The sequence below is a fragment of the Hemiscyllium ocellatum genome, chromosome 15 (assembly GCF_020745735.1).
Source record: "Hemiscyllium ocellatum isolate sHemOce1 chromosome 15, sHemOce1.pat.X.cur, whole genome shotgun sequence".
Classification (NCBI taxonomy): Eukaryota; Metazoa; Chordata; class Chondrichthyes; order Orectolobiformes; family Hemiscylliidae; genus Hemiscyllium; species Hemiscyllium ocellatum.
In genome coordinates, this window is record NC_083415.1 from 47,000,907 (window position 1) to 47,025,698 (window position 24,792).

The window sequence follows — 24,792 nt, forward strand, 5'->3', positions numbered from 1 at the left end:
TGATCCTGTTGATTAGTGGAGCAGGCTCAAGGAGCTGAGTGGTAAGGGCGTGGAATGCTCTAACTGCTAATGAAGTCAACTCAGCCACATCATGGAGATTTAAACAATCCTTAGATAAGCACATGGATGATTTTGGGATAGTGTAGGGAGACGAGCTCAGAATAGTTCACAGGTCGGCGCATCATCGAGGGCTGAAGGGCCTGTTCTGCGCTGTATTGTTTTATGTTCTATGTTCGAACTCCTGTTCCTATTTCTTATGGTCTTAAAAAAGATCCTTCAGCCCATCGAGTCTGTGCCTGTCAAAAACAACTGCTTAACTATTGTATTCCTATTTTGCAGCACTTGGCCCCACACCCTTGTGCACCTTGGCATTGCAAGTGCAATGAGATGGGTTTGGTAGGATGTGGTGAAAAAAGCTCACTAAACCTCGTGGTGGAAATCCCTGCAAACAACTCAAACTTCGCCAAATAAAACCTTCAGATTCATCTCCACTATTCTGGTAAAATGTAATCAGCTAGAAATTCGAACTCATTTTCTTTCAACACAGATGCTGCCTGACTTTTGTGATGTTTACAGCATTTTCAATATTTCAGGTTTTCCACCTGAAAAATGCTTCTATATTAGCATTTTAGAAGATGTGACACTCTTTCTAGTCTGTTTTCTTTCAGTAGACAGAAAGGAACTAAGTGGACTTTCTTTTTAGGAGAAGCTCCATTAAACTAAAATATTCATTCAGTGCTGAGAAAGTGCAAGTTGGAAGATTAACAAAGATGGATCAGAGATTAATTTTCCTGTAAGGTGTGCAAAATACTCAGTGTGCAGGAGATGTGCTGTGGGTCATTGGTTTCAAACTTTCTTTCCCAGACCAGTGGACCAGAGAGAGTTCCAGCCCCTGGCAGGACCTTGCATTGAGATTTGGGTATAGTGACAATTGCGCATCTGGTCAATGTCATCAGAACCTTCTGGTTGCTGCTGTTTTCCAGCAGCCAGATGGTTTACAAGCACAGATCATGGCAGAATAATCTTCCCATCATGCGGATCTCTGATGTGCTTCTCAAACCCTCAAAGATTTGTGACATGTTCTAATACATTGCTAATTTTTTAAACAATTTCTTTAATTCAGATGTAGCAATCTACATAATTGTTCGAGTAAATATGACATGCTATTTTTTTCTTTACCATGTCTCAGAACAGAACAGTCCCCATTGACAATTCAAAAGCCCTTAAAATAAATAGTTAACTTTTCCATGATGATTTCTTTCTACGATGATTTTGATCAGCATGACTACTGAGGGGATACTGTGGCTATATTCTGAGAAAAACAAATGAACATATTTTTAAAATTCTAAAAGAGTGCATATATGTTTTAAATTAAATTGGGCTGTGGAATATTAATCTTAAATTAGCCCATTATTACAGTTTTGATAGTTCAGGAACATTAACAGTCATCATACAAATCCAGTGTCATGTTTGTACAATTACTACGGATGACAAAAAGTTATGGATTACAAACTGGTTCTTTTTTTTGAAATGGCAGTATTTCTTCTGGTTTACACGAGCCTTAAGCCAACTATAATTGTGAGACTGGGCAGGCAGTCTTGTAGCGGGTGCCTATCACCCACCACTCCTTGACTCCTGGGAGGGGTCTGCACAATGACAGCTGTTGTTCTGATTTTCTTCCCTGCAAGAAAACAACAGACTATTCTTGCTGCGCCTGTATAATCCTGCAGCTGAGATTAGGAACTCAGCCATGCGGGGAGATTGAGCACTAATGTCTGACCCCACAGAGCACAGGAATTCAACCTGGAAAATACATCACCATTTTAAAAGTGCTTTTCCAGTTTGATATCAACCAACAATGAATAGATGGAATAATACTGAAATGGTAACATTTTCTTAAGTGAAAGTATCTGGGTGAAATTATTGAAAAACTTGGCTTAAATTTATGTCATCTTCTGCTCAAGGTTTTATGTTTCCAGGTGTTCCTGGCACGACAGCTTGAAGTGTTCTAACAAATAAATTATCCATGCAATCCTGTTCAAGATGACTTGGCACCTCCAATAGAAGTCTGCAACGTGATCTAGAGAAAGGGATACTGCAACTTATGAAGGCTCATGTTTCTGACCACTGAGGTTGCTGTGAGTTTAAAACCAAGTATTTAAATGGATCTAACTTTGAGCACATCACTCAATTTATCGCCCACATATGGCATGCGGTTTTAATGTATAAAAGTAAAGAAACTCTCAATTACAGGTGTGACTAATGATCCCAAATAACAATCAGCTCTGGGTTCTTAAAAAATTCCACATTGCAAAGAGATTCAGCTGTGCAAATCTGCTTTAAGACAGGCATAATTTTGGAAAATGTTATGTGCTCTAACATTTACCTCACACATTGAGACTAAGGGTAATTACCTTTGCCTTTGTAATTGAATGCAAGGAGTTTGTTATATTGGTATTTTCTGCTTCAACGAAAACAGAAACTCACGAATGGATTGTGGGTGGGACCCACTCTTAGCCTCAATCATGAATGATTCATTCAAGCTGCATCAGCATTCAACATCGTCTTTGTTCCAACCAGGCCATCAGGTCATTGGTTGGCTGAAAAGGGACAGGGTTATCCCTTTCGGACATGGCTCACAATAAGTGTCACTCCATTATCTGAAACAGCATCAAGCTATACTCAAGCAACTTTTTTGCTCCTTGATTGGTTTAGGACAGTCTTTGTACTCGAGTCCTGCCTGTTTATGCAGGTTGATAGTCATCTGTGGCATGTTGCATAACTTTGCCATAAGGAGGGATTTCCTATTATTTCCCTATGGATCACAAGATGTTCAGGAAGAGGAAAAGATGCATGGAGTGAGCAAAGTGTTGGTGCAGCATGGCCCCAGGAAATTGTATGGTCGAAGAGGTCATTATGAATATGAATAGAAGAATTTACATCAAGAGAGACAGGAGTAGAGGACGGCAGTGGATTTTGAGGGGTGACGAAAGCTAAGTTCGAGATTTGAATTGCAATTGATATGGAATTACTCTGTGCAAAAGTAGAGGAAAGGAAAGGATATTCTGGGGCAAAACATAGACTTGGGCTTGCAGTTAGAACTGAGTCTTTAAAGGGAGAAGCGAGAGAGCATCAAAAAAAGTGATACATAAAGAGATACTTGTTGCATATATATCTTGGTGAAAGTTATGTCATGTCCCCATCCTCCTTTTAGGTTGTGATTTAATGAATTTATGATCCCTGCTAATGGTATTATTGAACAAATCAGATCCCAGAATAAATTGTGGCCTGATGGATCTTTTTCTAATTGTAGTTCATTGTGGTGGCCATGCACTGAAGCAGTCACAAGAAGTTGTAGTTTATTTCACAACAGAACAGAAGTTCATCATAACAGTGACAACAAACAAAAAAAACTCTCTTGATATAGAACTGTGAGAAAAATCTTCACACACCCAGCTAAGTAATCATCATTTTACAGGGATTCCAATCAGGAGAAACTATAAAGGTCATGTCACCACAGTCTGAGCAGATTGTAGGGTTACTCTCCCACCAGAGGGAGAGATGACTGGGGGTGGAGGGAGGATCACCACACCTCAGGCAAAGGCAGAGGTTAAGAAATAGAGTCCTTCCTCAGCTCATGTGGGAATTGAAGCCATGTTGTTGGCATCATACTGTGTCACAAACCAGCCCTCTAGCTAACTGACTCCCTGGACAATAAGCTTTACCTGTACATCAAGTATTAGATTTGACTTAAATTTCTGTTCTATGAACTATACTTTTGACATGAATACTCAAAAAACTGAGATATTCTAATAACTGCAAATTTGTAACAAAAAAAAACTCTTGGGGCTGAATCTTACATCTTTTTGACCAAGCGTCAGTTGTGTGGGATTTTTTGGAGAATATTTTGTCATGAAAAGTAACATGTTTTCTCACCCAACTTGCCTCAATAATGCCAACAAGTACAGCAAACATTGGGGAAACTCAGCAGGCCTGGCAGTGACTGTGGAAGCAGTGTTAATGTTTATAATCCAATATGCCTCTTCTTCAGAAGGTGCAATCGATTAATACCGACAAAGTGTTAAAAGGCTGCAGTACTGCACCAAAGATGAATTCAAATCTCCTTGTTGTGTTTTTCCTACTAACACTTTTTCTGCAGGTGCGTTCATCATGCTAGTTGGGAAAAATTATGGGGATAGTTTGGCAATAACCAATAAGCTCCATTTAAATGCATCAGTAGACTTAGCAGTAACAATTTCCAGAAATTTCCATTTTGTAGATCATGGTTTCAGGCAGGATTATAGTGATAAACCATATTACATTATTCTGCCTCAGAGCCAGCTAAAAACTATTGACTTTTGAAAGGAAAACAGAGGCTTAACTGTTTCCTTCCCTTGAATGAATTTTACTGTCAGAATTGATTCAGAAGACAAATGATAAAAATCTGAAATCACAACAGCAGATGGAAGTTCACAGCAGATTTTTAGTTAATATTTGAAAATAAAAATAGCTTAACTGTTTTATCAGGGAACGGCTGATTCATTCATTTGTGGTTAAGCTTGCATGAGTTACATTAATAAATGTACAGCAAACAAGAAAAGTAACAAATTGACAAATAGATAATGTGTAAAAGCATTTATATTTAGGCAATTTCACGTTATGCAACACCTCTGATTTGGATTGCACCATTAGGTGCACATTGCTATATTTTTTCACATTCATCATTGTTTACTTGTTGATATTCAATGAAACACAAATATTTTCTTTTTATAGATAGCCTAGTGACTGCACTGCAATAGCCATGCACCACTAGTGATACCCACTTTACATGAACAGTTTAATACAAGTACCATGATGTTTTTCAAGAAATAACAACATAAAACTGCCAGTGTAAATTCAGAAGAATTTAAATTTCATTGGAAAACTAATACACTAAAATATGCCCTCTGTTGTTGGCTTCATACCACTATCAATACTGCAAAAGGAAAAGGACAAGCATTGAGGAAATCCACTTTGCCTGTTTCATTTCAATTTACAAATGCCAAAAGAGAAGAAATTTTATTTACACAGCACCTTCTATGATCTCACATTTTCTAAAGTACACCATAGCCAATGAAAAACCTTTGAATTGTAGTCACTGATAAATGAAGACCTATCATGTGCAATGTACGTAGAATAATGAAACTGTATTGAGTTACAATTATCACTGATAATGGGAGAAAACACCTTTCTTTGGGAGTGGAAAACCCATGTCTTATGGTGGGTGGTAAGGGCTTTTTGGTTATTTCTTAGGGATGAAAATAGCAACATTCACAATGTCATTACCATTTGTTTGCAATCAGTCAGTCCTAAATTTATTTCCTTTTATCATCTTTTTACCAGAAGCATGTCTTCCCCTGCCACCAACTTTAATAGCCTACTCCTATTCTCCCTGCACCTAGTTGCCTCAATGGAAAGATTGGTGACAGCCTTAGAAAGCCAGGTCTGACTGTCTCAGAATCTGTCAGATATGCACACAAACCCGCATTCCATCACTCCATTCATCTGTGCTCATGACCAATGATAAGATGACAGAGGGAAGAGGAATGAATCCAGGTGCCCCTTTATCACAAGGGGGTAGAGTGGTGTCAGTAGTCACCAGCTGAAGGAGAACCTATGTACAAACCACCACTCTCCCCAGAAATATCTGCCATCACATTTCAGAAGTGCCAACCTCTCCAACTGAACACTGTCTGCAATACCCAACCCTGAAGGAGTTCAAGACAGGAACACCTGACAAGGCATCCTCAACATGTCTGGGACCCATGAGCTTCAAATGGGCAGCTGGGATCAGCCATCCGAAAGTCCAAATCCAGCAGGTTTTACTGTAACCCAAGCTCACTCCACAACAACTGATGACACTGGGACTACACCTAGATGTAATGGGAAGGAAAGGGAAAAAATATTGAGGACTTAAAGGTGGCATGGGTGAAAATTGATTGCTAATACGTCATCATATTTTCGGCTCTGTTGGATGGCTGGCTGGTTTGTGATGCAGAGTGATGCCAACAGGAAGGGTACAATTCTTGCATCAGCTAAGGTTACCATGAAAAACTCTCTTTCTCAGCCTCTTTTCTGAGACAGATGACTCTCAGGTGAAACCAGAACCAGTCACCTCTCTCGAATGAGAGACCAACCCTATGGTTCAGTAGGAATATGGTGACTTAATTTTATCAAAGGCATTAGAGTACTGTTTTATGTATCTAGTATTGTTTCTCATACACTTTTTACCTGACGTGTCCTTTGCTAATTTGCCTTTTCTTGCACTTTCTTTACTTTGGTCAATTCTCTACTGTATTATTCACCCTAACAGTTATCACAAGCTTCCTTTTCCTTTTTAATTTTCATCTCTTTTTTTTCTATTAATCTGGTGAGCCCTTGCTTTTAATCCCTTTCCTTTCTCCCTTATGGGAATGTGTTTATACTATCCAGAACCAACTACTTCACGGTATACCTGCTTATCGTTATATTCAATCCATCGCAACCAGCTCTCTAGTCAGCTCACTGAAATTATTACTTTACTGCTTGAGTATCTTCAACTTTCATAATTTTGTAACTTTCTATAATTAATTTGAGCTTAATAACATTGTAATCAGCATCTTCCTGGTGCTCTCCCACTAGAACATAGAACAGTACAGCACACAAACAGGACCTTTGGCCCATGTTGTTGTGCCAAACAGGACGTCAAAGTAAACTAATCCCTTCTGTCTGCCCTTGATCCATATCCCTTCATTCCTTGCATATTCATGTGCTTATCTAAAAGTCTCTTAAACACCCCTATCATATCTGCCTCCACCACCACCCCTGGCAGCATGTACCATACTCCTACCACACTCTGTGTAAGAATCTTGCCCCTCACACCTCCTTTGAACATTGCCCCCCTCACTTGAAATGCATGCCCCCTAATTTCAGACATTTCAACTCTGGGAAAAAAGATTCTGACCATCAACCCTTTCTACCAATCAAGCTTTCGATATTCTACTTTGTGCTTTGCTAGAAAATGAGACAGTTTATGAATTAAGTGGAAAGTAAAAATGTCATTCACTGTTAAACCAAGAGCTGATGTTGTCAGGGCAAGATTGTTTAAGAAGCGGACAGTGTGCATGCTGTGAAGGTGATATTTAACATTTTTCCAACAGTTTGGCAAAAAGTTTGTTGGCGGAATTGTGACTATAATTTACTATTGATTTTATTGTGTAACTGCCAAGTTTGTTTTTCCCCACAGATTTTTTTTAAGAGGGAAGTCAAGTACTTTTCAGAAATTTATAGCTCACCTAAGCACTTCTGTGTCCGGTTAGTATGACTTCTATTACCGTGATTGAATATTTTCTGTCAGCTGCTGATATGAGTGGATGACTTTAAGCATATTTACAATACTTAGATGCTAAAAAGAAACAGATGTATGGTTACTGACTGTAAATTTGGGTGATATCTCATTCTATGGCTTCAAAATGTTGAACTTTTTAAATTTCAGTATTTTAAAGTCTAAACATTAATTATTTCCTTAAATATTATAAGGAGTAGGTACTCTGCTTGGTGGTATTGGCAATTTACCTGAAATTGGTCAAAGCAATGCAAACGTTCATGGAATTTCGAGCACACATTACGTCCAGCACAATTTGAATTTCCATGATCACATATGCAGGTTTAAATGACATGGTATTGGAAGGTAGCCAAACATTAAGACTGATCAAGTTCTAATTACCAAGCCAAGTTTACGGCAACACCCATTTGGAGATGATCAAAGGTGTTCATAAAATTAAGATTATGTTTGGGTGGGAGGACAATACAAGAATAATTAACTACGTTTCTAAGAAACGGATTAATGTATGTAAGCGAAACCAAGAACTGATTCTGTACAGGTTTTTAATTTCATTTTAAGTTATTTCAATCAGGCTAACTGGGGCAGCAGACACTTCTTAAAATTGCTTGCTTTGTGGTAAAACTATTTTCAGCCGTATTAATGAAACTGTACTAAATCACCACTCTTAAATGTATCACAGCATATTTTTAATACAAGCAGTCACATTTTAAAATAGTTCCCGATTTCACAGGTGTGTGACAGGTTTACTTTTGTGATTTTTTGCAAGGAGTTTCAGCAGAAATTTCAACAATGTCTCTCTATATAAAGTCAGTGCATTTTTGAGTGCTATTTGTGTCCAATTGTACTGAATGTGCCAGAGAGGAAATTCTACTATCATTTTTCTAACATTAGATACAGTTTTAACTTGCCTATAATAGCCAATCATGTGCAATTAATCTGATAGAGGAATGGTATTAATTCCCAAAAAACACACATAATAAACTCCACAGCTTTAATTGAAGCACTCCAGGTGTTCTCTCAAAAGGATGGGACTTCCTATTACTCTTTAAATGTGAGATAAGTTGTTTGACTTTGAGTTTAAAATTATCCATGCAATTAAGAATATGCATTAGTTTTCCCCAAGCTAAGTAAATTGAGATTGAAATATCCCAGTAAATTCAATGCCAGCAGTTAGAGTCCCAATTGGAGGCTTGTGTTTCAGTTTGAACTTTGATTAACCTTTTGGTTCAACCTTCCCTTGGAGGTGATTTTCCTGGTGAAAGTTTTGAAGAAGTGGCATAATTATTAGAACTGTGTGATCTATATATGATTCATGCCACCTCTGGCGATGTCAAAAGTGAGGACATTCTACCTGTTTTACAGGTGGGTTGATTAAAACAGAAAACCTAAGTTGAGAAAAAAGTCAAATTACTACACGAGAGATAAATGCTACAGTAATGATTGAGAAGCCAAAGTTATTTGCTACTGCTGGAGATATGTCGTGCTGACTTGGACAGTCTACAATTGATTATGGGTAAAAATATCCACTTCCCTCAACACCCAAACAGTTGTTTGAACATGGTGAAAAAGGATGGGAAAATGCAGCAGGAATTTAAAAACCTGAATCTTAATGTTGAGGTACTTTTTCCTGATTTTCCTATCAAGCCTGAAAAATGAATCTCACCTTCAAGTGTTAACTTGTTCATCTCATTAAAGTTCCAATTGTCTACATTTATTTGCCTCTGTTCTCCTCTCCTTCCTTGAGGAATAAGATGTCTTAAAGTCCTGATGTGCAAGTCAGAGCAGACGGTTTGCAACCTCACTGACTGCTTGACCTAGCCATCATTCAAAAAAATGTTCCTGCAAGGCCACCATCACTTTGACCCTTCATCCACAAAAGTTGGTAACACTAAAGTGTCAGATTCATCTGTATAGTCATATCTGAATCATAGAATAGAAATCCCTACAGTGTAGATAGAGACCATTCTGCCTATCGAGTCTGCACTGACCCTCCAAAGAGCATCCCATTGACCCCGATCCTATCCCCACATTAACCATATCATAAGTAGCAAGCTATAACTCAATAGATTCACTTCACAACAATCCAATGTTACTCATTGCATTACAAATACTTCTATTAAGATAACAGCCAGCCTCCCATACACTGGTTACACATTCGCTAAAAAAAATTTTCTCATCAGTGAAGTCTGGCTGTCAATACAAAAGAGGTACAATACCATCCAGTCAACTCATTAGCAAGAAGAATATTAATATCTGTCTATTGCTGACCAATTAGCTGGAAGATACTGCCACATTGCCATCCTCCACTTTATTTAACTATCTCATTCACCTGCTCCAATTATTCCTCAAGCTACAGATGAAGTACACTCTTGAGCTGTGGTTCAGTGGGTCATGTTCTTACCTCTGAGCTAAAAGATTGTTGGGTCACACCCCACTTCAAACCTTTGACCATAAGAGCCGAGGCTGATGTAGCTATCTAGTCATAGTGTAGGGTAGCATTGTTGCAGGTATTGTGTTCAGCTGAGACAGCCAAACCAAGTTAAAGGCTGTTCGGGACTCAGTGGGAGTGTCCCTTCCTCTGGGTCAGGGTTTGGGTTGAAGTCTCACCTGTTCCCGAGGTGTGTCAATGCACATCTTGTGATGCAATGGGGAAATTGATTCCCATGGACTGGGGCACCTTGCTTCTAGTCCCACCTGTCGATGAGGTGGATCAGAATGTATCCAGACAGATTGATCTAAAAATAGAGGCAAAGTTTGATACTCAAATTGATAACTCCTGTAATTGTTCTTATATGGAACTCCTAAAATATGCATAAGCACAACCGAAAAATTTGGCAACATTTTCTCACTTTCTTTCAAAGTGTTTTCATATTTTAGATTCATGCCTTCTGGTCTGCCATGCCTTGAAATGACTTTTCTCTCACAATCTTTCACTCTTCATCTCATTAATAATATGACCAAGTTCTTAGGCCCCTTTTTCAAGGTATTACATGGCTGGAGAAGCAGAAGAGCTCCCCAGAGCCAGAACATTCTGACATCTGTCCACATCCAGGTCAGTGCTCTGGACCTGATGAATTGAATGCTGAGCAGTGCAGGAAGAAAATCAATGATTTTTTGAACTCCTTCAAAACGAAGTTCCAACATCTCTCTGCTATCTCACACTTACAGGGATACCACTCACTTCTAGTCCGCCTCTATACACACATCTCATCAAGACTCATTGATTACAAATCTTGTTATTGTATCACATGTCCACTTAAACGTTCTCACCCACCTCATTCTTCCAATTACTAACTCCTCTTGCCATCTATGCTTCCTACTCATTTACTGATACACTTCTCCTGCTCATGCATTGCTAATAACCATTCATCCATTTTACTCATTCCTTCCTTGTCTCATTGCCTCCACAGCTCCTTGAATGGCCAATCCTCGCACTGTTTGCACTTGGCTATGGCCAATCCCTGGACCAAAAGGACACAAAATCCTGGATTCTGGGAGGACCAGTGCCTGACTGACTGTGGCCAACCCCCTGGACTGGAATTGGACAAGCTGGTGTCAGTGGTGTCATATCCTGACCGATCCTAATCCTTCACCCCACTACAGACTTGCCCCCATTGACTTTCATGCTTGGTCATTTGCTTGGAGCACATGCCATTGAATTGTCTTGCAAATTTCAGGCTCATGCTGTAGGTGTGATGCTGCTATTGCAATGTCCCACACAGCAATATGTTTACACTGTTGCCTGTTCAGTGATTCTCACTGTGACAAGCTGGCTGGCTCTCCTCTGTGCTAAAAAGTAATGCAAGACACAGGGACTGCAAGCCTCTACCTGAGCACTGAAGACCCTGCTGCTAAGACAGCAAAGTGACCCTCATAGATGCTGACAGCCCATAAAACATTGTTGAAGTCAGCAAGTGTACACTAAGAAAGCAATATAAAGTGGATCAAAATTGGCAGCCTCCAATTAAATGCAAGGGGAATGAGTACTAAGAAAGCAAGCTAAGAACAATAAAATGCATCTAGTGTAGACATATGTGACACATGTGTACTCCTGCATGACAGGAGCATGCAAGTTCTCAGAGTTCCAGAAATCCAGAATAAATTGTTGAAGAATTGAAGTGATGTGAGAGATTATCCAAGAAAATAAATCAGGAGATAGAAAAAGCATGTAAGAAGGGCACGATTACAATAATCATGGGGGAACACTGATATGGTTATGGACTGGAATGATTAAGTTGGTAGCTAATCTCAAGAAAAGGAATTTGTGGAATGTCTACGAGATTTTGTTTTCGAACAGCTTGTGATAGAGCCCTTAAGGGAATTTGGTGATGTGTAATGAGACAGACTTGATTAGGGAGCTTAAGGTGAAGGAAGCCTTAGGTCACAGTAATTATTATGTAATAGAATTCATCCTAGGCTTGAGAGGGAAAAGAGTTTAGAAGGATGGAGGGCTTTCTCATTGAAACTTACAGAATACTGAGAGACCTGGAAAATGTGAACATGGAGAAGGTGTTTCCATGAGTAGGAAAGACTGGGACTTAAAGGCACAGCCTCTGAGTGAAGTGACAACCCTTTAGAACTGAGCTGAGGAGTCATTTCTTCAACCAGATTGTGGTTAATGTATGGAACTCATTGCCACAGAAAGCTGTGGAGGCCGTGTCATTGAGTGTATTTAAGACAGCGATAGATGGGTTCTTGATTAGTAAGGGGTTCAAGTGTTACAGTAAGACGGAAGGAGAATGGAGTTGAGAAGCCCATCAGTCATAATCAAATGGCAGAATAGACTCAGCGGGCCAAATGACGTAATTCTGCTCCTATATGTTATGATCTTATGTTCACCATAAAAGAGTTGTCTAACATCTGGTTCAACAAGCCAGACATGACTTAGTTACTATTCACTTCTAGTAGATCTGACTTGGTTGAAGTGATCATTCATTGACTGTATATTTGTTATTGCTCAGATTAAGTGGTATCTACTTAGTCCCAGAAGAAACACAGCTTTTTTGATTGTTCTTTCTTTGATTTTTGTGGTGCTTAATAAAGTTAATGTTAACAACTACTTGAAGGCTTCATATGATCTGATGCTCCCACATTTAACAATGGCAGCATACTGTCTCATATTGGGAATTATAGAAAGAGTCATACACCTTCTGACAGGGCTTAATCATTGATTGGTGTGAAGGAAGAATAGTTTTATCCTTGTTCCTGAAGTTAAAATGACATCCAAACTGACAGATGTTGATTTACAGTGCAAAATTATTTAGAAATGTGAAATTCTACTTAAAAAGGAGTGTCTCTAGTACCACTCTTGTGTTTTCAGAAGAGTTTCATTTGTCTTGCCCTCCTACTCTTCTCAGCTCAGCTCCAGTTTCTGGATGTCAGGTGGAAAGAGGCTGCCACATAGTGGAGCCTGAAGGTCTTGAAGATTTGAACAGACAATCGCTGGGGCATTTTTGACTAAAGTGCCCAGACATGACAAAACTGGTCTGGCCATATGCAGAGTCAAAATCCTTGGCTTCATATTCCACATGGTTGGAGATTTCTGACAATGGCTGAGGGACCAGGCATTTTGGCAGTGTGCAAAGGGGACTCTCCAGGGAACCCATGTGTAGTCCCTCCTCCATCTGTGTGCCCGCTGGCATCACCCGTCTCCTTGAGACAAAGGAATACTTTGCGTTTTGTGTGACGACCACATTACAACTGATACTGAGCATGTTGCCAATGGTTACACTGATGGAGTCTGGCTGTGTGTACGTCTCCAACAGCCAATAAGTGTTCTGCTGGACCTGGGTTTCCATAGCAGCTGTCAACCATCTGTCTATGGTCACAGACATTCACACAGAGAAAGATGCATCAGCACAGGACTGACAACATTGGCTCTCTCCTCCAACCTTTGATCTAGTTTCCAAGTGCCTCCAACAAACCTGCCTGCTGCTCATGTGATTGATTGTGCATTTGTACAAATTTATTGATGACCAAAAGTAAGGGGTCATTTTCTATCTAGGGCTAACCAGGATCCTGGTCTCTATTGGACTATAAATGCCATGTGCCTGGAATATTCCTTCCTTGGCCAACTGCAGAGGCATGCCAGTGAGGTGCTCAACAGAGAGTAGAACCATGGAGTCATAGAGATATACAGCATGGAAACAGACCCTTTAGTTCAACACATCCATGCTGACCAGATATCCTATATATGTCTGGTCCCGTTTGCCAGCATTTGGCTCATATCCCTCTGAACTCTTTCCATTCATATACCCATCCAGATGCCTTTTAAATGTTGTAATTGTACCAAACTCGACCACATTCTCTGGAAGCTGATTCCATATGCATACCAACCTCTTGACTCTTAAGACCGTTTTAAATATTTTCCCTCTCACCTTAAACCTATGCCCTCTAGTTCTGGATTCCCCCAAACCAGGGAAAAGACCTTGTCTATTTACCCTATCCATATTTACCCTCATGATTTCATTAACCGTTATAGGGCTATCCCTCAGCCTCTGATGCTCCTGGGAAAATAGCTCCAGCCTATTCAGCCTCTCCTTTAGCTGAAACCCTCCAACTCTGGCAACTTCCTTGTAAATCTTTTGTGAACTGTTTCAAGTTTCACAACATCCTTCCGACAGCACAGAGACCAGAATTGCACACAGTGTTCCAATAGTGGCCTAACCAATATCCTGTACAGCCACAACATGACCTCCCAACTCCTATACTTAATGCTCTGTCCAATATTAGAACCAGAACTATTTCCATTTAAATAATTGTTACAGCTAATCATTCCATTTCCCATCTCACTCACAGAGTAAAATTTAAAAAAACCGATGAAGTTGAGAGTTTCATACATTTTCTTCATGTCATTCCATTGAGAGAGGAAACGCTAAAGTTTTCTCTGTGAAAGTAAGTAGTAATTGTCACAAATCTGAATGGGTAAAGCAAAGAACATGAGACTATTGTGAACAAGTGAGTGAAACAAAGATTATGCTTCAACAATAATAGCTTTCTCTCTGACTTCTTTGTCTCTTTCCCAGTGATGGTATGTGGAACTCAATGTACTTTGTACCTCTAAGCTGTTCAATAGAGCAACTGACATTTAATTCATTACCCATCACAAACCAAGGACATCTTTGAAGAAGGCATTAGTGACGTTTCATTCTCTGAAATTCAATCCTGTCCCAACCTAGTAACACCCAGCAAACAAAAACAGAATTAATCCATGCATTTATGTTGGGTGTATATTTCTCATTTAAGACACAATAAGAGCCTTAAAGGATTTGCAACATTCACTTCTCCATAACCAGACTGCAATAGAACATGCTGAGAAAGTGAGGACTGCAGATGCTGGAGATCAGAGCTGAAAAATGTATTGCTGGAAACGTCGGTTCTCCTGCTCCTTGGATGCTGCCTGATCTGCTGTGCTTTTCCAGCAACATATTTTTCAGCTGCAATAAAACATGCTTCAAGCTCAAAGTGAATATTTTGAGAGTTTTTAAAAAACTTTTTCTTAGTTTAGATTCCCCACAGCATGGAAAGAGGCCATTTGGCGCAACAAGACTACACCCACCCTCTGAAGAGTAACCCACCCAGACCTATTCTCCTACATTTACCCCAACTAACGTACCCAACACATTATGGGCAATTAGCACGGCCAATTCACCTAACCTGCACATCTTTGGATTGTGGTAGGAAACCGGAGCATCCAGAGGAAACCCACGCAGACACAGGGAGAATGTACAAACTCCACACAGTCACCCGAGGCTGGAATCAAACCTGGGTCTCTGACACGGCGAGGCAGCAGTGCTAACCTTTGAGCCACTGAGCTGCCTCACACAGGATTTTATTTCAAGAACTATAACCAGTTTATTGTTAAACGAGTTGAGCATGAAGCTTTGAAAACTTACTCCAAAGTAACAACACTAGTAGGCCATCTCTATAAAGATCTTGATTTACAAGTTTTCAATAAATAATTACTATTTCACAAGGGCAGCCACTCTGTCACATTCATAATAAGACAACTGACAATATGAAATATTCCTGCTAATGTTCCTTGATTTATGATTAACCAATCTACGAAAGCATGTAATATTAATAATTATTATAAGGGTATATTAGTATTAATTTTAAAGATCTGACATGTGGATGTTTGCTTGTACTTACAAATAGCTATTTTAAATTGTATCTTATTGTGTACATATTGACTTGCAAATATACTCGAATGGAAAATATTCATAACATTGGCATCCACAGCAGACATTGGTTAAAGGCAAATAAAATATTCACACTTGTGTTTGACTTGTATTGATCAAATTAAGGCTTCACACTGTAGTTAATGTAAGGCTGGTATACCAGCGTTACATATATGGGAGCAAACTGAGATTGACCAATATGACCAGAAATAGTACCTTCATAGAAAAACAGATTCAACTGTTTGACATTGTAAAGCATTAGGATTTTTGAGAACATTATTGATTGATGTGCTATATATTGTTGCAACACTGCAGTGAACCCTTCTGCTAATTAAACCGAACACACAGAAAAGCTCAGCTCACCTCGTAATTTGTTAAAGTATGAGTGACAGAGAGCTACTTAAATTCCACTATTTAAAGAGAAAATAGCAAGTTTATTCTTAACTCCAAAGTGGACATTAAGCAACAGCTATTTCCAACTCTAAACCTCCTTTCTTTTAAAGATTTGTTATCCACCTCCCACTATATAACAGCATATTGATCCAATAAAGACCCTATTAAATTTACATCAAATTCATTTTCAAAACTAGGCAGCAGCTGTCATCTCTGGCGTCAATCCTCCTGTTTGCTGTTCTCCCTGTCTTTGGTCTTCTGCTGCACAGATTTTTCATATGTAAAAGGTACCTTTTAGAGAAAGGGTTTTCAGGCAGTCTGTCTGACAATGACAGGTGGTGGTCTTTCTCTGGCTAATTATCCAAAATGCCTGCTTTTTATATTCCTAAACATAAGATTGTCTCATTGGTTCGATCCCCTTCACCATCAGGACCGACCACCTGAAGGTGCTGGGTATTTGGTTTGGGGGGGCTGGGGCGTGCGCCAAGTCTTGGGAGGAGCATATCAGCAAAGTGAGGCAGAAACTGGGCAGATGGAGGCTACAGTCGCTCTCCATCACAGGAAAAAACCTGGTCATCAGGTGTGAGGCACTGTCATTGCTATTATACATGGCGCAGGTCTGGCCTTTACCCAGAACCTGCGCCGCTGCAGTCGCCTGGGCCATCTTCCAGTTTATACGGAGATCAAAGATGGACCAGGTCTGAAGGGACTCGCTGTACAAAGATCTGGGCAACGGGGGCAAAAATACACCCAATGCCACCCTCACCCTGATGGCCACCTTTGTGTGTGGCTGCATCAAGCTGTGCGTGGATTCCCAGTAAGCAAACACCAAGTGTCACTACGTACTGAGGTTCTACCTGTTCATGGTGTTGCGAAGGATGGGGCCTGGCCTTACTGCCGTGGAACGCTTCGAGTAGTTGGACCGTTCTATATCACCTGTCCTTCGTGGAGAAGTTAATGAAGAAAAACACCTTTGACCACAAGTCCATCAGGAAGTGGTCAGCACATAGTGTCCTCGAGACCCTTTGGGAAAAGGAGAGGTCAGATCCTATCGAGCTGTTCCCTGAGCAGACTGTCAAGGCCATTTGGCAGAATGCCTCATTGCCAGAACTTTCCAACAAGCACCAAGACATGGCTTAGCTGGTAGTGAGAAGGGCTCTGCCTGTGAGATCCTTTATGCATGCTCGGACTCTCAGCCGCACTACATGCTGCCCTCGAAGAGGCTGTGAGGTGGACAAGACTGTCACACACCTCCTTCTGGAATGTGCCTATGCAGAAGAAGTCTGGAGAGGAATGCAGTGGTGTTTGTCGAGGTTCGTCCCGAGCAGCGCCGTGACGCAGGACTCCGTGCTCTACGGCCTGTTCCCAGGACGCACACCGAGACGAACATCAACTGTGCCTGGAGGATCATCAACTCAGTGAAAGACTCTCTCTGGGTGGTCCAAAACCTGTTAATCTTCCAGCTGAAGGAGTTGACCCCAACTGAGTGTTGCAGACTGGCACATTCCAAGGTCCACAACTCCGTGTTGAGGGACGCGCTGAAGCTTGGGGCAGCTGCCGCCAAGGCGCGGAGGGGAAAGACCACCGTGTAACATCTGCCTGCCTAAAGAAGAACAGGGGCCCATGCAGTCATTTGGGCTCTGCTGACACCTCAATATATGGGCATATGATTGAAAAATGTACAGACCTGTATATAAAAATGATAAATTCTGATCTCTGTATGTAAATGTTTACATATGTATGGCATGACCAACTGTACAGACCATCAAATTATTTTATGAATAAAGTATATTTTTGAAATAAAAAAAAGTTGTCAAAACAGGAAACTTCAAATTCAATTGGGTTTTATTCTCTTGGGGTGTAATTTAAACTGATCGGTTAAATTTGAACTGCTGTGATAGCAAAAAAGTATTTAGATGATCACAATATGTTACATCTTTCAATTTTCCAGCACACTCTGTAACTGCTGTCAGTCACATGACAGGTGCCAGCATTCACTGTCTCTTAAAGGTACAGATCATGCCTCCAACTTCATAACAATATTGATGAAGAATGTTGGGGCAACAATTGTTTTTGTTCTCAAAACCAAATGCAGTTCATTTTGTTTGTTTCTCTTTATTTTCACTTCTACTGTTGTTCAACAGTTGAAGGGAAAGACAAAGAAATACAAATCAAAATGCTCATCATTTATTAATCAAATTGCTACAATTCAATTGAAATCGCATAATGATTTTGGTAAGAAAGTAATCAATGTTTGCGTGAAAAACTTGGCTAATTACTCCTTAGTTTTTGCTTTGGAAGAGGGTTGATTCTGGCTCTCTCCAATTGGATTTTCATTCCGAATCACAGGAAAGCCATTCTTCTAAGGAGCTGGTAACTGCAGGCCACAGTTTACTGCAGGTTAAAGTTTAAGATAACCTACAAATTAACTGAAAATGTGTTACCAATGTGGGAATTGTTGCATTTGGGTGCATTACATCTTTGTCAGTTTCATAGTAAATCTGATACTTTAATACTTGAGATGCTAAAAATGCAGAAAATTCTGGGAACAAAGCATGAAGTTAAGGCTATATTCCAACCATGCAGAAGAGACCATGCAGAATTGACAGTGCAATTGGTTTTAGTGACCCTGATTAGATTAAGAGGAATGATAATCCCTGGCTGATATTCCTTATTTGCTGTGCATGAAAAGTTTGTGCAAAGTGACCATGTGGACCTTGCATACACAAAAGAGTGAAGTTAATGGTAGCACTTCTGCAAGGATTTATCACCACTTGCTATCTTTCCTTGTGCTGGTAGGATAGGCATCTGAATAAAATATCAGGACTTTTTTTAGAAACCTGCCAGCTAAATGTCCTCAAAGGTCTTTTTAAAATTATATTGCTGACTTGTTAGAAAGGGACCTACGAGGTAACTTTATCACTTAGAAGATGGTGCATGTATGGAATGAACTGCTAGAGGAAGTGGTGGAGGCTGGTACAATTGCAACATTTAATAGGTATCTGGATGGGTATATGAATAGGAAAGGTTTGGAGGAATATGGGTCAAGTGCTGGCAAATGGGACCATATTAGGTTGGGATATCTGGTCGGTTGGACTGAAGGGTCTGTATCCGTGCTGTACGTTTTTATGACTCTATGACTCTATAACAGGCCTTAACATTTTCAGCTACTTGAAAGCTTTCCAGCATGTGATGGTCTCACACTGAACAATGACAAAATGTTATGTTGAGTCAGGGGAAAGAGTATTACTCTTTCAGAAAGGATTCTAAAAGGGTGTGGGGATAAGGATAGGAAATCTGTGTAGCCTGTTTCTTGTAAATGCAGTCACAGTGACAGTCGGAAAGGTGGTGAAGTACAATTATAAATTTGTGATTGTGAACTTGCATTTGCAATGAATTTTGACCTTGTGCCGCATGTGTTCCCTGAGAAGCTTGTCTTTTTTGTTTCCTTATCACTATGTGTGTAGTGAGGCTCTACTTGTGATTGACAGCATTTGACCTACTGGGACTTAAATATAGTACCAGAAATCCTGGAATGTCCCAGCAGTGGCGAGGACCTCCATCACTGCTGAATGCACAATAACATGAGTGAATCCCCAAAAAAGCATGATGCATACATAATGAGGTTATGTTATGAGGAGCGATTGTCCAAATTTGGCCTGTTTTCTCTAAAATGTGCAAGGTAATGAGTGATTTGATCAAAGTGTTCAAGATATTAACAGGAAAAGAAAGAGTTGATAAAAATAAGCTATTTCCATTGATTGGGGGTTCTAGAACTATGTCTGAACATAGTCTGAGAATTAGGGCTACACTATATAGGAAAGATGTTAGTAAGTACTTCTACAGACAAAGGGTGTTAGATGTTTGGAACTCTCTTCTACAGATGGGTGTTGAGACTAGATCAATTGTTAGTTTTATATCTGAGATAGATACATTTTTATGAAGCAAAGGTATTAAGGGATATTGGCCAAAGCAAGAGTTAAGCCACAGACCAACCATATTCTCATTAAATGGTGGAACAGGCTTAAGGGGCTGAATGGCCTACTCCTGTCCCTATATTTCTTGGTAAATAGCTTAAAATTATATTGGAAAGCTCACTAAGACCCATGGAGAGGAACCTTCTATGAAACTCCTTGAAACTGACAGCCAATGTTTGGAAATATTCAGCCCAATAAACAGTAACTTATTACACCAAAGAGGAGGGAGAAAAAGCAATCTGTCTAAATGTAGAACGCAGTTTCAAAGTTCTTAAAATACACAACAACGCAGTCTCACCCTTTCTCCAATACCATCGCCTTACAACTTCAAATCGAGAGAAATCATCCCTCTATAATCAAAACCCTAACTGCTTCTCCTTAATTCTGTTCTGTGAGCTTTGAAGTTGTCTTACATGAATACTCATGGAACTGAAAGCTTAGATTTCTCGTTCTTTAATGATCTGCCTTTTTAAAAGCTAAACAATCCTGGTCTGATGGGTTCACCATTAAACTTTTACATCAAGGTAATTGAGCATTTCCAAAATCCTCCCACATCCCTTTTGAAGAGAGAAACTATATTTGTTCTAAAACCGCCTCAAAAGCCTTTCAAGCTCTGGGCTTTCTATGGTAAAAATGAAATACTTGATTATCCTGAACCAAAAATGAACAATTTCCTTCAACATTTATTCCATGTTATAAACCTCACCAGAGAAACAAATGACTTTCCATTATCATCCACAGAGTTTGCAATCACCTATTCCCTGATACATTCTGATCTACGTCACAGTTTCAGATAGTATTTGTTGAATATTTTTTAACGGTTCACAAAATTAACCATTAGTTTGAAATACAAATTGTAAAGAAAATGTTAACATAGAGATAAAAATCACGTGTTCATACACATTTCTGAAATATACCTGCCTTTTGCTGAGGCAAGTTTAAATCCCCCTTTGCAAAATTGGTCTGCATTTAGAAAGTGGTTACCTGCAATGATCATTAAATAGACTTCTGCAGGCTGTCACTAACAAAACTAGTTTGTTAAAAAAATAATAATGCTGATAGTTGCTAGCAATGGGACTCCTTCTTGCAGTTTGACTGCAGCTTGCAGTCTGCAGACTGCATTTCTAATTCCTCTCTCTTTGATTGCACCCATTCGCCACTGATAACCTTATCTTCCCAACTCTTTTCAGGACCTATCGATGTTTGTGATGTGCCAGAATCACGTCATAGTTTTGCTTGATATTACATGGAACTCAATGAGTCAAAACTTTCTCTTATTTTACAATCAAAATACCTGGAACCAATAGTTGGGGCATTACTCCAAAGTCAGCCTGAAACCCAATGCTGATTCATTAGCAAGCTGCTTAGGGACACCCAAAAATCAACCTCAAGTCGTTGGCCTCACTACATATTTTGACAAAGGGAATGCATGCTGACATTTGAACTGGTTTCCAGACCGTGTAGACTTACTGAATTTATTATCAATGACATAGGAATGAAAAGCTGTGCATACCTATCACATATTGGATCATGACACTCACCATTCAGTTTGAAAACAAGTTCAGGCATTGCCGTGATTTGTGAAGTGCTCCCTGAAAAGACATTGATCAAGCATGTAAGAGCTTGATATGATTTACCAGTGAAGCACTTGCTGTTAATGAGATTTGCCAAGTTTTAACCTTTGAACTTAAGTAGGCTGAATGAATATTCTCTCAGCAGGTATTACCCATTACTAGAGAGACCCAGAAATTACCAAGGAATAAAACTAAACCACTATAATAATATAGCATGCAGAGTTCACATTCTAATTTGTTTCTTGAGTTATTTATCCACAATCAAATTTGAACTGTTCACTAAAAAATTGTCATATTTATTCTATTATTAGTCAAGCAGTAAGCTGTTGCAGAAAACTCCCTAGCAGTGTTTTAACTGCATTTTTCTTTCTTCATTTCTGGAAAAAAAAAAGAGAAATATAAAATCACGTGCACAAAGAATGCTTATTGGTTGCAATAATTTTCTTTCCTGATGAAGGGCTTATGCTCGAAACGTCGAATTCTCTATTCCTAAGATGCTGCCTGGCCTGCTGTGCTTTGACCAGCAACACATTTGCAGCTGTGATCTCCAGCATCTGCAGACCTCATTTTTTACTGCAATAATTTTATGTCAAGAAGAGACATTAGAAGCTAAGAGAATAAACAGAATTTCAAAAAAAAATGTTCATTTTGTAGCCTTGCACATTGTTTCATGAAAAAGCATTGAGCAAAACTGCTTTTATTTTATAAAGGCAATGGACACAATTTTTCTGCTCCTTTCCTTGGCATGGACAATGACCAGCAATGTTGGAAAATATAGTGAAAATCAAAAAACTGAATCACAATTTTGAAAAAAAGATTTCCAATTTTCCTCAAGGTTTAACAGAGAGTTCTGAATCTTGCCATTGCGTATCATCTACCTTATTTCCATCCATTTGCACCTCATTCCTGACCCAACTCATCTCTTTTTCGAGAATTAGCTTTTAGTTCTTCCTTTTATGAGAAACTAGACAGTGCTAATTCCAGACATGAATGTCAGAATGGTAACTAAGTGCCAATGGCTCAGTGCTTGCTTCCCATAGCTGTCTGACAACTCTTTCGCCACCACAATGATCCTCCATACTCTGTGGAACTGGGTACAAGTACAGGGGAACCTCAATTATCCGAACGTGATGGGCAGGCACCATTTTGTTCGGATCATCGATTATTCGGTTAATCGATTAAATGTCTTTCTTCTGGGGCTCGAAGTTTTTAAAGTCTGCTCCTCATTCAGGAGACTGCAACACCGACCCCCACCCCGACCCCATGAAACACTGCCCCTGCCCCCAAAAAACCGCCTGCTCACCCCCGACCCCATGCAACACTGCCCCCTCACCCCCATGCAACACTGCCCCTGCCACCACTGAGAAAAAGAACAGGAAATGACAACACCATAGGAGATGACATCACTCACCCAAATAAACCCAAACATGTAAATAGAAGGCAGGAATTATCAACAGTGCTTCGCCCAGAGGCCCACTGAAGATGTTGCCTAGTAGGATGACGAAACGTCTGGAAATGAACCTTCCAGCTCAGCGAGCAAACCTACATCCAGAACCTCAACCTGAGCAACAAGTCTTTTTAAAATTCACTATAACCACACTTTGCTACATGTGATATCACACTTCGCAATTTAATCCAAGTATATACATGCTGATTATGTACTTCAATTTTATTCCTGTTCTGGCACATCAGATGAAAATCTCCATGGGTTAACCAAGATCTATCAATTATCAGAACCAGAATTAATGGATTAAAAAAAACTGGCCATTAATGGAAACTGTATCATTTCTGTTGTCTCAATGATAATATTGCTATTTTGCTTTGAATAGCTTCCATAGGGATGTGTGTATACACATTTGATACGAAAATACCAGATGGCATGTTGAAGAGAGCGCAGAATATGTTTAATGAGTGCCTGTGAGATGTGATGTCACGTTGTCATTTTGGAGCTCAACACTTCAATCAATGTTATGTCTAAACTTCACACAGTTGACTTTGCATTGAATAGCATGAAGGAGATTACACCAGTCAATGCTTATGTTCTGCTTACATTAGTAAAAGTAAATGAGGATATAGTGATTGGAACCAGGCTGATCGTGGTGATTATGAGATCCTTGATTGGGGTTGTAAACCTGGGCTTATCAAGAAGCTTTAGCTGACCAATATTAACAGAGGATTTAGAATCGCCTTAGTTCAGTTGATTGACTCCAAGTGGCTGGCTACAACCAGTGTACTGTGCACAAGAAAATAAAGGGTGACTTGGTGACAGGATACCAGCCTCTGCACAGTTATTTCAGGGGCTAGTCATGAAAAAGTAGTATCCATTTTCAGGCACCAGTCCATGACCAATATTTGAGTCTGTGATAGTACAAGGGAAATTTCCTTTCTTGTTTTATTTTTCATGCTTACAAAATAGATTATTCCTTCAACAAGGGTGATCATCTTTCAAAATCAACTTTGAGATTCAAAATATTTAAATGGGGAAGTTGGGAGCATGAGAGGGGCAAAATTTAGTGGCAACACACCCCTTTCTGATCACTGATATCTATTTTCCTGTGTTTAAGAATTGTAATGGTCTTGGCAATGTGTTTTATCATGAGACCAGCAGTGAACATTTACATACACAGGGCAGGATTTTCAGAAGCTGATTGCAGCACAAATTAAGATGCGCAGGTACGTAACTTTTCAATGCTGTCTGGTGGGCTCTACCAACCCAGCTCTGACATGCCTTTGGGAAGGATAGTTCAAAGACCGAATAGCTACCCCACCAAGTGATATGTTGTTCATATTCCACAATTGCCACACACCATTCGCCTTTTTTTATATTGAACTAATAAGGTTTTAAGTTTAAAAATATTACTCAACTGCTTTCTGCTATTATATTATGGACTGACTGTATTCAGAATGATGTTATAACTGACTTTATGTTATGCTATAAATTAATGGTATACTTATATCTCTCCAGTATCAGCTTAAATTGATCCGTAATTTTAGAGTGAAGTCGTCTTAAAACTCAGTAGTCTTCAGCAGATCACTTACTCAATCACTCTGGGCTTCAGCTATCTTACCTTGTTGCGTCTCGGTCTCACTCTTTGACTATTCCTTTTTCAGTAAAAGATCAAAACACCTCCACAAAGCACCAAATTGCCTCATTTGCCAAATTCCCAAGGTAGATTACTGGGCATTACTACACTCTGATAAAACTACACCTTAATGCTATTTGAAGCAACACCTCCCATAAGTCATAATCATGGCTTCACTCAATGCAAAACATCAGAGAGCCAAGGCAAGGTTTTCACAAGACC